Source organism: Lactuca sativa, chromosome 4 (assembly GCF_002870075.4).
Source record: "Lactuca sativa cultivar Salinas chromosome 4, Lsat_Salinas_v11, whole genome shotgun sequence".
Taxonomy (NCBI): domain Eukaryota; kingdom Viridiplantae; phylum Streptophyta; class Magnoliopsida; order Asterales; family Asteraceae; genus Lactuca; species Lactuca sativa.
The window spans coordinates 268,171,681-268,186,446 of NC_056626.2; the positions used below are offsets into that span (position 1 = coordinate 268,171,681).

Here is a 14,766-nt window from a genome sequence, read left to right on the forward strand (position 1 = left end):
TGATATAGTCAAGTCATTGGACTATAGTAATTTATGTCCGGAGACATTTCCATGTCTCTTTCAGTGGTTGGATCATATTATCCACCAACCTATAGTACCTCGGCGCGAACGAAAAACGTCTTGAGGCCATTCTACAAACTAACTTCTACTCCTTACTAAGGACTGAATCATAGGGATGTAGGTCAGACCTTCGTAAACATACTTCCATTCCGTACTAGGACTGCATCATAGGGATGTAGGTCAAACCTTCGAGATCATACTCTTACATTTTCACTGAACGATCGACGTACATCCAGGGTCAATAGTAGCCTTTACTAGGAAATCTTAGTTCATCGAAAAAGATTTGTAAGAAGATTATTATTATGACTTTCCTCGCGTTATATATAACGAAGACCCGGTAGACAATAGAATGTGGGATTTCTAACTTAGTTTCTTTTCCTCGTTGGGATGTGGGACTAGAGTAGAATCACACATTTTATTATCCGCCCCGTCTTGGTTATATCATAACGTGTATAAGCTAAGTTTTCATGTATAATAACTCCTCTCTTGGCCTGAATCAAAATGATACAAGAACCATCCGGACAGTTTAACGACTACTCAGCAACAAAATGAAAAGACCAAGCTTCTCACATTGGGGAGCTCTGGTCTTATTCTTCAAGAAGACAGAATTCAGGGGGTGCGATCATACCTGCACTAATGCACCGGATCCCATCAGAACTCCGCAGTTAAGCGTGCATGGGCAAGAGTAGTACTAGTATGGGTAACATTTGGGAAGTCCTCGTGGTGCAGACCTCAACAGGACTTCCAATGAAAATCATCACTCTCTGTCTCGCATAGATGAATCAGGTGACCAACCGCAAGGAACGATGTACCTTTCAGAAATGAACCTAAGATCTGAATATCACCAGTTACAAGTGTTAGTGAAGGGTGTCCTAAGGACAATCTTCCAAACTCGATGCGGACACTGCGAGTCCGTAATGATACCCCTCAGATACGACGAATACGCCCATAGTATTCATGAACGTAATGAATAGGGTACGCCATTCTTGCTTGGATCAGTTCGTCATTGTCCTTGTAAATGACTTATTTATCTACTCTCGTAGTAAGAAAGGGCAAGGAAACATCTGCAACTTAACCTACCCCGCGAACTTAGTAACGTACATTTCTCCCTTCACGTCTCAAACTTAAAAATGTACCTTTCCATCAGGACTCTCGTAATCCCACTTGACGAGATCGAGATCAACGAGAGCCTCGCCTTCATGGAAGAACCGTAGTGACCATCGACCAAGAGGTCAAACGGATGAAGCAACGCCGCCTCCCATTGGTGAGGGTTCGTTGGGATACCAACCGAGGACCCGAATTCACTTATGAGCACGAGAACCAATCGATTAGGAAGTTTCCCCACCTCTTTGCTCGATTATTCATGCCTACTCTTTTACCTAAATTCTAATTTCAGGACGAAATTCCCTCTAACAGGGGGATGATGTGACAACCCGAAATTTCCCATCCAGTACAGTCAAACACTTCAATAAAAGTCAAACTCAGTGCTATGATCTTTAGCACAATTAGGGGTTTATTTGCGCGTTCTGAGCCTTGTACACTTAAGGAATAAGTGTCGGGGTTTGTCTGCTAAATCGATAGCTCAAAGATCAAGTCTGGAACACCTTGACCAGGAGTTCACGACCACCACATAGGAGTTTACGGACGTAAACTCCATGTGGGCCGTAAACTCCTCCTATAAGGTCATGTTCTGGCCACTTTGTTCATTCCTTTCCTCCTCTTGGCCCAAATCCTCTCAACTAGCATCCCGATCTTCGTCCCCGATCTTCAAAACTCGTAAGCATATATTCTCTTAACTAGTTGTTATCTTGCTTAAGCTAGTAATCTTACATGATTTCATCCATGAAATCATTCCATTTTGTAGATCTTCGAGTTCCACCAAAAACACCAAGAACACACACTTGTGTTCTTGGCCAAAACCGACCATTCAAGCTCCTAGATCGTAAGTACTATTGATCCATCTCATTGTACACTAGGTTTATCATACTTAGAGATTAGAAAACATAAGAAATCATGGGATTCAAGGAGTTTATGGCCAAGGCATGTTCTTGGGCCATAAACCCCTTTTAAGGGTGCAAATGACACCCTAACACTTTAGTGAGCCTTGGATATTAGCATAGGACCTTACACCATTGAGTTAAGGACTTCATTTCATGAAATGGTACTCTTTACCATGAGTTTACGGCCGTAAACTCATGGGGGAGTTGTCCCAGGGCCGTAAACACCATACAAGGTCATTTTAAGACCTTAAACCCACCCAAAAACTTGTTTAAAGCTTTGGAGCACTTAACCACTTAAGCCCTTAGAGTTTTAAGCCCCTTTTGGTGACCAATTGAGAGTTTACGGCCAGGAGTAAACTCCCCTGGGCCGTAAACTCCAACAAACATGGTCATAGGATCATAAACTCCCGTATGAGGATTTTCACTCCTTTGTTGCAACCCGATAGCCTCCTAACACTTGACCAAAGTGTTTTCCTCGCATTAGGATGTTTATACATGTTTAATTAGTGTTATAATCACTAATTGTTTATATACATATGCCTTCATATGTAATTAGGATCATTGTGTGTGTCTAAGTCTTCACTTGACACCAAGCACTTGTCCGACACTTCCTTCCGATCCGCTCACTGCAGGTGAGTTCATACCCCTTGAATTAACCTTTTAAATGTTTCTAAATGTTTTTAAATGCTTTATGGGGGGGATACAAGTTGAAACATGCTAGTTATTATATTAATCACATGTGATTAATAACTAACATGCAAATGGATTTACTATACGTTAACTGTTTTACCAAACCGATTGCTTCAAATGTTTTTCTTAAACATTTTTATATGTTTAAAACTCTTTATTAAACTATTTATTATACGTTGTATGTTTCCTTTCAAACTCTTTTACAATTGTGTTTCAAACAAAGGTTTCTTTATACTTAAACTATTCTATCAAACAAATACTTTCAAACACTTTTATAAACTGACAGCAAGTCGATCTTTTCTTAGATATTAATCTTTTTCAAAGGTTTTACAAAACTTCTTTTATGATTTTATATTATCAAATGCATGCCCATATACGTATAGTTATATAAGTAATGTTTAAAGGACTTAGGAAGGGTAACTCACTCTGTTTCCTTTTCCTCGTTGGGATGTGGCTACGGGGTATCGGTTATCCGTCCGAATGTCGTCTAAATATTTGATATATATCATGTATTCATATGTAGACATAAAAGTTTTCCTTTCAGTCAGTTCAGTACCTTTGGGTAGCAAAGGTATACTTCAGGTTATACACATACATTATTAGTAACTATTATAGCTATAGTTAGGAGATACTACTTACCATTCCAAGTACAAGGAATCATCACAAGAGTCAGTTCATTCATGAGTCTATACTAATATATTACATGTTACATGAGTACGTTTACAAAGATTCGCTTACATGAGTACGTTTACATAGATACGTTTACATGAGCACGTTTACATAGATACACTTACATGAGTTCGTTTACATAAATACGCTTACATAGATACCTTGTTAAAAGCATGCCTATATATATAGTTACATATGTAATGTTTAAAGGACTTAGAAAGGTTAGTCCGCTTTATTTCCTTTTCCTTGTTGGGATGTGTTCTGGTAGGATATCGGGTGTCCGTCCGAAGGTCATCTAAATATTAGTTATATATCATGTGTATATATACGGACATAATAGTTTTGATCATTCAGTCCAGTACCCTTGTGTAGCAAAGGTATATGTACATAGATCCCTAGTAAGCTATAATAGGTATAGTTTGTGCTTATTGTAACATACACATTTTGAAATTGTGTATTGTTATTATTAAAAGTGAATAAAACTGAGTGTTGAGTTCTAACAGATAGTTTTTACTAGAAATGAAGTAAAACTATGTTTAGAATCACTCATAAAATGTTGGAAGTCTTATGAGATTCCAATTAAAAGTCAAATAGTGAAATTTAGCGAAATATAAAATTTGAAATAAGTGAAATTTTATTATTTAATGTTGCAGAGAATCTCGTTAGAAACATTTAGGCGAAAACCTCGTCGAAATCCGGGTTATAACGAATAAGTTATGACCAAACGAAGATTCGTGATAAATCCGGAAAATACTTTGTCACGTAAAAATTTAGTTTTCGATAAACTAATTTTTAGCCTTAGTGATGTAAATGAAAATTGTAGAACTCATGAAAATAATCAACTTTCATATAAAGAACGCCAAAATCTGACTTCGTATAACGAAGTTATGATTTTTCGAAGTTTCAGCTTAGCAGTAGACAACTTAAAACTCGAATTTTAGATCGAGTGATTTTTAGCCGACACAACCTAAACGAGAATTGAAGGTCTCGTCATTTGTAGTACAACGGTAAAAAGCCTGACGAAAACGGATGTCGGATGAAGAAGTTATGAATTTTTAACGCATTATCCTGTCCCGGTCTGTTAAAAATAATAATATAAAAATTAAGTTCAAAATTAGCCAACGAAGTCTAAACGAAAGTTGTAGAGCGTAATTTTAGCTACGCGTGCATATAAAGAATGTCAAAAACGGAGTCCGTATGAGAAAGTTATGGATTTTAGAATATTTGGGTGCATTTCTCGAGAAATTTGCATGGATAAGAAGCGGCCACGTCACCTCGCACGAAGCAGGTGCGTCACCGAAGTTGTGGCAGAGTCCGGATCCGACGCGTGTACTCCAGCTGTCTCAGTCTCGCATGGCTAGCCTCGTGGTCTCGCCTCGCAGCACCACCTGCCCCTTCGCATGTCCGAGTTTCGGAGGAGCCACGTCCGAGCCACACAGCAGCCTCGTGTCCCTTGCTGCTGATGCCACCGAGCTGCTTCGCTGCCTGGTTCCGTCTCAGTCGACCTTCGGACCTCGCCTATAAATAAGGAGGCTGCGAGATCTTCCGGCTAGAATCCCAAATTTGGCATTTTTGGCCCTTTTTTCAATATTTTCACTATTTTAAATTGCCCCGAAGCCCCGGTAACATTTTTAAAGCCCGGTATACGCCCCGAAGTGCCCGGAGAGCCCGAGAAATTATTCTTTTCGGTTTGAAGCTCTACCCTCGCAAGGCCTATTTTTCAATATATTTCCCGGTTTTCAACAACGAAAACTATTTATCGAGTTGAAGTGCTATTCAAATTACTATTTTAACCCCCGATTATTTTAAGGTGAGTTCAATATATAGGAACAATTGTATGTTATGTGTTATAAGTGCTATGTGCTTTTCAGTGTTATTATTATGAGTTATTTTCCCGTGTTATTTTTATTCGCTATTTTTAATAGCAAAGTTATACCTTTGACCATGTGATCAGTGAAAGGACTTAGATCCACGGTGGTAGTGGTATGTAGCCTCTGGCCATGTAGAACATGTCTCGTAAGAGAATGACTTCTATTCTATGGCATTGGCAGAAGGTTAGATAGGAATGGTATGTAGCCTCTGACCATGTAGAGCATGACTCCGTAAGAGAATGAACTCTATTCTATGGTATTGGCAAATTGTTAGAGAGGGCTATAAGCCTGAAATCTACCAAAATGTTAATTAGAAATTATATGTCTTCTGTGCCATTTGGGCCAAAGCTTTATTGATGCATATCAAGTATTGAAATCATTATGTCTCATTGATTGTAAATCATTGAATCGAATCTTGAGTTGATATTGAAAGCCTGACATATGATACGCATATGCTATTGTTGTTCTTGTTCCCTATTGCTTCTGTCATATTGGTATATATAAGGCATAAGATTATATTGTATCTATTTATTGAATTCACTAAGCGTTATCTCTTATCCCTCTCAATGTTTAACAATTGCATGTGATGAGTATCCAATTTAGTTTTATACTGTTGAAAGATTTAGAATAGTTAATACTATTTCTCTGTATTCTAATGTTCTAGTATGTATATGAATAATAGATTCCTAGGTAGATATGAAATGTAATAAAACTTAGTTGGTTTGTATCTAATCCTTTGTAATCACTTTACCAATATAAAATATTGTTTTATAAATATGTATGTAGCATGTTTTGAGGAAGTAACTTAAGAATAATGTTGGAATAGTATGAAAGTTTGGGTCTTTCATAAATACAAAAGTTGGGGTCTTTCAATCATGGTATCAGAGCAATGGTTTAAGTGAACTAAATATCACGGATTGGTATTTAGACTTAAACTGTTGGAAGCTCAATATATGAGCTGATTCATAATAAGCATATGGATACAAACCATAGGAAATATTTAAGTGGGGGATTGGGTAGTGATAAACCCTAATATTCTAAGATATTAAGTTACTTTAGAATTTTAAGAAAATTAGTTTAAGTGAACTAGGAGTTTTGAGAATTTCTAAGCTTAAACAAGAATTGTTAAGTGAAGATGATACGATATGTATCTGGTATATTTTAGGTTCAATACCTAATGGAGTCAAGCACTAGAATATTAAGAGGAGATATGCCTTATATTCTAATACGTGCTAAATGATAAATGAATATAGCATGCCTTAAGGTGCTTATCTATAATTGCTATTATTTGAGAAAGCTTAAGGTCTGTTACTGACCTTGGTTTAGAAACTTTTATGTTCAGAATTCTAAGAATTTTCGTAATAGAATTTTTCGAAGTGATAAAGAGACTTATGATAGTTGACATCGATAAGTTTATAAATAAACGATCGCGAGATATCGTAAAATAATAAATATGAATTGTTATCGTAATAAGTGTATTAATTCCAATAGAGTGGTAATATACCTTTAAAGTATGTTTGATATATAATAACATCTTTGGAAGAAAGATGTGCGTTTGAAACACGTTTGGGCGAGACAAATGTGTTGGTGCAAATCCACGAAGTTGTTCCCACCGCTGTTTAGATTGAAGCAGTGATTGTTTAGAGAGTCAGAAGAATCGAAGATGGCGGTCAATACTTCGATAGTATCTTAATCAATGTTGTACAAGATTTAGAAGAATTAAAGGAAGGACTAATGAAGTTTTCAGACTCAATAGGCCAAGACTTCGTCAAAAACATTGTAATGTAGTATGAAGTTCGAGTAGTAACCCTATACAAGATGTTCAGACTTAGTATTTAATAATACTAAATGATGATTGACTTCTATCCCATCCTTATATAAGTTCCATTGTGTGTTAAGCCGACTTTAACGTTCAAGATTGGGATGGTGAATTGAATCATTTAGTGGTAAGTGGTTAAGCAACTTACTGTTTAAGTAAGGTAGAATGCTTAATTAAAGAAGACATACACCCATAGTATCGTATGAGAAGAGATGTTGTAGTCAGGAATGACAGAGAACCAAGTTAAAGCTAGTAGAGCTTGCTGAGATGCAGCTAAGATGCAGACTTCTTAGGATAGACTCCTATGAAGTAGAATTAGACTTACTCAGATACAAGAATAACGATGTCAAGGAAGAATAATGAAATGAACAAATGTGCATGATGGATTGCATGAGTTAGAAGATGATGCAGGTAGTAGAAGACTGTTTGTCTCCATGCTTCTAGAGTTAATTTTGGAATAGTGTGTCTTGTAGAGTAGACACTGCTTGAGAAATAATTTTATATGAAGAAATGGAAGTAAAATTTTTATCGACCTATGGAAAAGTATTAGGATATATTAAAACGAGCATATGCATGAGAAGAATCCTAGAAGGCGAGTATAGGTAATCCAATATATGTTTGATAGAAATGTGAAAACCCTAGTTGAGTCTAGGAGAAAGTGTTGTATGTATTTGTTTAAACACATTCATGTGTGATAAGTTGCTTTATGAAAACTTTTGAATGGTGACTTGGGAACTGCGAGACAATACTTGGGACGAGTATGAGTAGGTGTGAATAATAGTAGAGGCCTATACTATTGGAAGCACAGGACTCACACTTGGATCAGGAAAAAGTCACAAGGTTACCAAGAAGCTAGTAAATGATTTCGTTTTATTCATGTGTGTCGTTACCTTCATTTCGGTAATGACTAAGAAGATAATTATCGTTCAAATCTTAATGTCATAAAGAATCGAGTCCGATTAGTATAAATCCGCGAAAGGAGTTGATTGGTTCAGAGAACCATGTCTTATATAGTGATAAAACTTCAGTAGGAATACTGAAGAAGTAAATGGTCGAGGTAGTCGATAGAAATATAACGATCTTCATTAAAGAATTGAGCAATCATTAGCCAGGGATGTGACTTGCTATGTGGTGTTACTGGCCACAAGAAATGTTTCTGCCCTACTCTTACTAGTCAAATGGCGAGGAGTCAAGTTTCCGTTCAACAATCAAAGAGTACTCCAACTAAAAAGGAGGATGTGCCAAAAGCTAAAAGATATGTAGGTCCGAAAACACGAATTAGAGATGCGTGGTGCTATTCTTTCTGTTCCAAAGCATCTACGTGTTGATCAAACTCTTTTCATTTTCTTTATTCCATCAGCTTAATTTATTTGATCTGATTCTAATACAAGAGTTTGGTTCGTTATGTGTCTTGTGTGTTATAAATACAAATGTCATTAGAATAAAACCATTCGAGTTGCTGTTATAGCAAAAGTAAAGACCTTATCGTGGGTTTAGTTTATAAACCAAGAAGGATCAGGAGTCTGCAATGAGAATTGAGTTTTAACTCAAAGATTAGGATCGAAAGCCCAATAGAGAATGATGAGCGGGTGCAGGTTTGAGCACCGTTAGTAATTAATAAGTTTGAAGAGTTTGACAATCATTTGGCAAACTAAAAGTTAAAATATCGTACATTTTAGATTACCACAAAGGAAGTAAGCTAAAACTGAAATGTTGTGACTACTAATTTTCTCGTAAACTCTAGATTTACTCACATCTTATTTGATTTCAATGCCTCAGATTCTTTCGTGCCTTATAAATTCGCATATTCTTTTCGAATTTCTTATTACGCAATTGTCCAATCATTTCATATAAATAACATAGGAAATATATGATTACTTGCTGATAAAGCCTATAGAGTTAGTGTTATAGGAATTGAAAGTTATAATCTTCTTGCTAACCTAATTCCTATCTTTGATATTATTCTCGACATGGATTGGTCGTTAAAGAACCACGCAGAGCTCTGGTGCTACAAAGAGATGATATGCATCCCTATCGAAAGGGAAGATTCTATTTATGTCTACGGTGAAAATAATAAATTTCTTTCTTAAAAACTCATAAATTATGTCGAAGGGATATTCTACTTATCCGGCTTATATAGTTAATACCTTGAAAGAAGAGAAGAAAACTGTGAATGATAACCTTTGGATAGTTATCGACCGGATGATGAAGAGTGCATATATTCTTGCCACACGTGAAGCGACTCCATTGGAGAAATACGCGTGAGTTACTTAGACGAAATCATCGCGAGACATGGTGCGCCACTAAAGATTATTTCCGATTGTGATACTCGTTTCACTTCTCACTTTTGGGTGAGAATGAAGCATGAATTACAATTTCGAGTTGCTCTTAGTACAACTTATCATCCTCAGATAAATAGTCAGAAGAAGAGAGCAATCCAAACAGTTGAAAATATACTGAAGGTATATAAAGTACTGTATAAGCGTAAATGTCATACTCAAATATGTTGGTGTGACATATGACAAAAGATATTTGGAGGATCTGAAATGATTCAAGACATCACTGACAAGATACAAATTTTCCGAGAAAGAATGAAAGCGGAACAGGATCGACAAATGTCCTATGCAGAAAAGAGGAGATGACCCGTAGAATTACGGGTGGATGATTTAGTAATATTGAAGGTATTTCATGACAAGGCGTTATACTACTTTGGAAGAAAGAACGGTTGGTAAGCAAGCATACTGTTTGGAATTGCCTAAATATTTGACAGATATTCATGAAGTGTTTCATGTGAGCTATCTGTGTAAAGGTTTAAGCATATATGATGAAATGGTTCTATTATCAGAGGTGAAACTGGATAATAAGTTAAGTAGAAGAGATCGTAAATGAAAGAACGACTAATCTACATAATAAAGATGTAGAGTTGGTGATTTTCATGTAGAAACACCGTCGAGGCTCAAATTATACTTCGGAAAAATAAGAATGAAATAAGAGTGAAGTAACCCTAATTGTTTTAATCGTTATGATTTCGGGGATGAAATCCTCAAATGGAGGAGGTATTTGTAACATACACATTTTGAAAATGTGTATTGTTATTATTAAAAGTGAATAAAATTGAGTGTTGAGTTCTAACAGATAGTTTTTACTAGAAATGAAGTAAAACTATGTTTAGAATTACTCATAAAATGTTGGAAGTCTTATGAGATTCCAATTAAAAGCCAAATAGTGAAATTTAGCGAAAATATAAAATTTGAAATAAGTGAAATTTTATTATTTAATGTTGCAGAGAATCTCGTTAGAAACATTTAGGCGAAAACCTCGTCGAAATCCGGGATATAACGAAAAAGTTATGACCAAACGAAGATCAGTGATAAATCCGGAAAATACTTTGTCGCGTAAAAATTTAGTTTTCGATAAACTAATTTTTAGCCTTAGTGATGTAAATGAAAATTGTAGAACTCGTGAAAATAATCAACTTTCATATAAAGAAAGCCAAAATCTGACTTCGTACGAAGTTATGATTTTTCGAAGTTTCAGCTTAGCAGTAGACAACTTAAAACTCGAATTTTAGATCGAGTGATTTTTAGCCGACACAACCTAAACGAGAATTGAAGGTCTCGTCATTTATAGTACAACGGTAAAAAGTCTGACGAAAACGGATGTCGGATGAAGAAGTTATGAATTTTTAACGCATTATCTTGTCCCGGTCTGTTAAAAATAATAATATAAAAATTAAGTTCAAAATTAGCCAACGAAGTCTAAACGAAAGTTGTAGAGCGTAATTTTAGCTACGTGTGCATATAAAGAACGTCAAAAACGGAGTCCGTATGAGAAAGTTATGGATTTTAGAAGATTTGGGTGCATTTCTCGAGAAATTTGCATGGATAAGAAGCGGCCACGTCACCTCACACGAAGCAGGTGTGTCACCGAAGTCGTGGCAGAGTCCGGATCCGATGCGTGTTCTCCAGCTTTCTCGGTATCGCATGGCTAGCCTCGTGGCCTCGCCTCGCAGCGCCACCTGCCCCTTCGTGTGTCCGAGTTTCGCAGGAGCCACGTCCGAGCCACGCAGCAGCCTCGTGTCCCTCGCTGCTGATGCCACCGAGCTGCTTCGCTGCCTAGTTCCTTCTCAGCCGACCTTCGGACCTCGCCTATAAATAAGGAGGCTGCGAGATCTTCCGACTAGAAGCCTAAATTTGGCATTTTTTGCCCTATTTTCAATATTTTCACTATTTTAAATTGCCCCGAAGCCCCGGTAACATTTTTAAAGCCCGGAATTCGCCCCGAAGTGCCCGGAGAGCCCGAGAAATTATTCTTTTCGGTTTGAAGCTCTACCCTCGCAAGGCCTATTTTTCAATATATTTCCCGGTTTTAAAGGACGAAAACTATTTATTGAGTTGAAGTGTTACTCAAATTACTATTTTAACCCCCGATTATTTTAAGGTGAGTTTAATATATAGGAACAATTGTATGTTATGTGTTATTTGTGCTATGTGCTTTTCTGTGTTATTATTATGAGTTATTTTCCCGTGTTATTTTTATTTGCTATTTTTAATAGCAAAGTTATACCTTTGACGATGTGATCAGTGAAAGGACTTAGATTCACGGTGGTACTGGTATGTAGCCTCTGGCCATGTAGAACTTGTTTCGTAAGAGAATGACTTCTATTCTATGGCATTGGCAGAAGGTTAGATAGGAATGGTATGTAGCCTCTGACCATGTAGAGCATGACTCTGTAAGAGAATGAACTCTATTCTATGGTATGGCAAATGGTTAGACAGGGCTATAAGCCTGAAATCTACCAAAATGTTAATCAGAAATTATATGTCTTCTGTGCCATTTGGGCCAAAGCTTTATTGATGCATATCAAGTATTGAAATCATTGTGTCTCATTGATCGTAAATCATTTAATCGAATCTTGAGTTGATATTGAAAGCCTGACATATGATACGCATATGCTATTGTTGTTTTTGTTCCCTTTTGCTTCTGTCATATTGGTATATATAAGGCATAAGATTATATTGTATTTAGTTATTGAATTCACTAAGCATTATTGCTTATCCCTCTTAATGTTTAACGATTGCAGGTGATGAATATCCAATTTAGTTTTATACTGCTGAAAGATTTAGAATAGTTAATACTATTTCTCTGTATTCTAAAGTTCAAGTATGTATATGAATAACAGATTCCTGGGTAGATATGAAATGTAATAAAACTTAGTCGGTTTGTATCTAATCCTTTGTAATCACTTTATCAATATAAAATATTATTTTATAAATATGCATGTAGCATGTTTTGAGGAAGTAACTTAAGAATAATGTTAGGATAGTATGAAAGTTTGGGTCTTTCATAAATACGAAGGTTGGGGTCTTTCACTTATATATGATTTGGTAATAAATATGGATTTCGACCTAGCGATTCGTTGCGGAAGTCACCTTTAGTTCCAAATGTAGAATAGGGACTACCAATCATATTATTACTTACTTACAGCGGGTCTCGTGAGAAGACTACTTACTTACTAAGACGGGACAAACCATTCCGGCACCCAACTGTTAGCTACAGAGGTAATGAACATCTACGGACGTCTACGGTTGATACCATTATAGGTATACTTTAAGGGACTAACTATTACTACACCCAGCTGTTAGCTACAGAGGTAAATGTACATCTACGGATGTCTTCAGTTAACACTGTTAGTTATCGTAGTACGATCGGGTCTTGGTAGAAGACTACTTTCAAAACAGTCGAGTCTTGGTAGAAGACTACTTTCAAAACAGTCGAGTCTTGGTAGAAGGCTACTTTCAAAACAGTTAGGTCTTGGAAGAAGATTTCATCTATACTAATAGGAATCATAGGGATTTCTAGGGTTTTTCAAACGCTTTCAATCACTTACAAACATTTCCACACTTATACGAACTTTCTTTCAAAACAATGTCAAGTCTTTCATTACAAGTTTTACAAATCAAAGACACAGTAATACTTATGAATTCACCAGCTTTTTGGCTGATACTCGCTTTCAAAATAACTTGTATTCTCAGGTCACAAACAGACAGATACGACGACCAGGTTTTGGGAAGACGGAGCAGTCCAGACTTGTCTTATATTCTGATTAATCATTTTATTGTTGTATATTATGAAGGAACACACTTGTAATTAAAAATTACTATTAATGCAATGGATGATGTTGTTGCTTGTTTACTACTTTGCATTGTTGTGATACTTTACATGACGTCCTCTGCCCCAGAACGTTTCCGCCGTTCTTGGTTTTGGGGTGTGACACAGCACCACCCCTTTCTCGGTTCATCTTCTCTATCTGTGGCTCGATTTTCACTGTCACCGAAAAACCCACCCCAACCACACCCTCCAGTACCACGGTAAATCTTCAACATATTGTCTATAGACCACAATCAACCACCAAACGCAATCAACGACCACCACATCTGGTACTACTGTTGAAGTTCGCTTAGGGCACGCTGTTACAAGAGCATGCCGATTCTTGGACTCAAGATAACAAACCACTGATTGCCAATGCCGAAGTTGTGAAATCCCTAATTTATTTTGTAAAAATTGCGACTGTTAATCGGAGCTATTCATACAATGGAATTTCAGATCGAAGCTCCCGCAACAAAAACCTAACCCTAAAGTTTCAGGCGGCGACACATAGATCGAAGCTAGGGTTTAAGATTAATTGAAAAAGATGTGCAACGTATTTCATTTTGATTTTGGAGATTTTGCTTCAATTGAATGTGGACTCATGGATTTGGTTTAATCCTTTTTCACTTCTATCACCGACCCTTTCATTTTTTGTGTATCATCTGGTTTAGATGTCGATAAATGGAACAATCTTGGAATTTGGTGCCTGAACAAGACGAGTGTGAGGATTGAAAGCAAAGTTTCACCGGGGGAACTAGGTAGCCTAAATGATAACAGCCTTTGAGGTAGAGTTTTTGGAGTTATAGTCTCAACAGGTAGTGATGGTGATTGCAGTGTTGGGGCAGCGGTGGTGCCATTGAAATGGTGAAGACGTCTATTGTGGTGGGGCTCTCCTCATGGTCGAAATGGCTGCTTTGGAGCAGAGATTTTCATGGAGGTAGAGGTATTCACGATTGTGCGTGGTGGTAGTTGTAGGTTTGAAGGGTTCTTGAGAGCCATGAAGAACAAATGAGAGAGAGAGAGAGAGAGAGAGAGATTTATTTTTTATTTTTTTAAATCTGAAAATCAGAAAAAACAGTTAAGAAAAAAAAATCATATTAACAGGGGAAAATCCATCATTTTGAAAAAAATCAAAAAAGATTGAATTAAACAAGCAACAAAAATAAAATAAAAAAAATAAAAATTTTAGACCTCTGATGCTAGTCCAAATCTTTTTGAATCAAAATGACAATTTTGAACAAACCACATTGATATTTTTATAGTTTATTCTATAAAAAAATATGTGAAGGACGGCAAGACATATATAGTTGAATAAAAGCCCATGTTTTGACCCAAATTGTAAGTAACTTCCAAATTCCCAAATTACAAAAACATAGAGCCAAACAAAGGGACAAATGACTACGAAAGTAGATCGATCTCGACATCTCGTTTATAAAAAGACGTATCCAAATATAAGAAAAATGATAATGGAATAAACAATCATTGAAGATGGAAGAATGAATTAGAT

General features: G+C 36.5%; 1 pseudogene; it reads left to right on the forward strand.

Annotated features, from left to right (window-relative positions):
- The first annotated feature begins 674 nt into the window (after nt 1-674).
- Nucleotides 675-792, forward strand: LOC111911759 (5S ribosomal RNA; annotated as a pseudogene).
- The last annotated feature ends 13,974 nt before the right edge of the window (nt 793-14,766 follow it).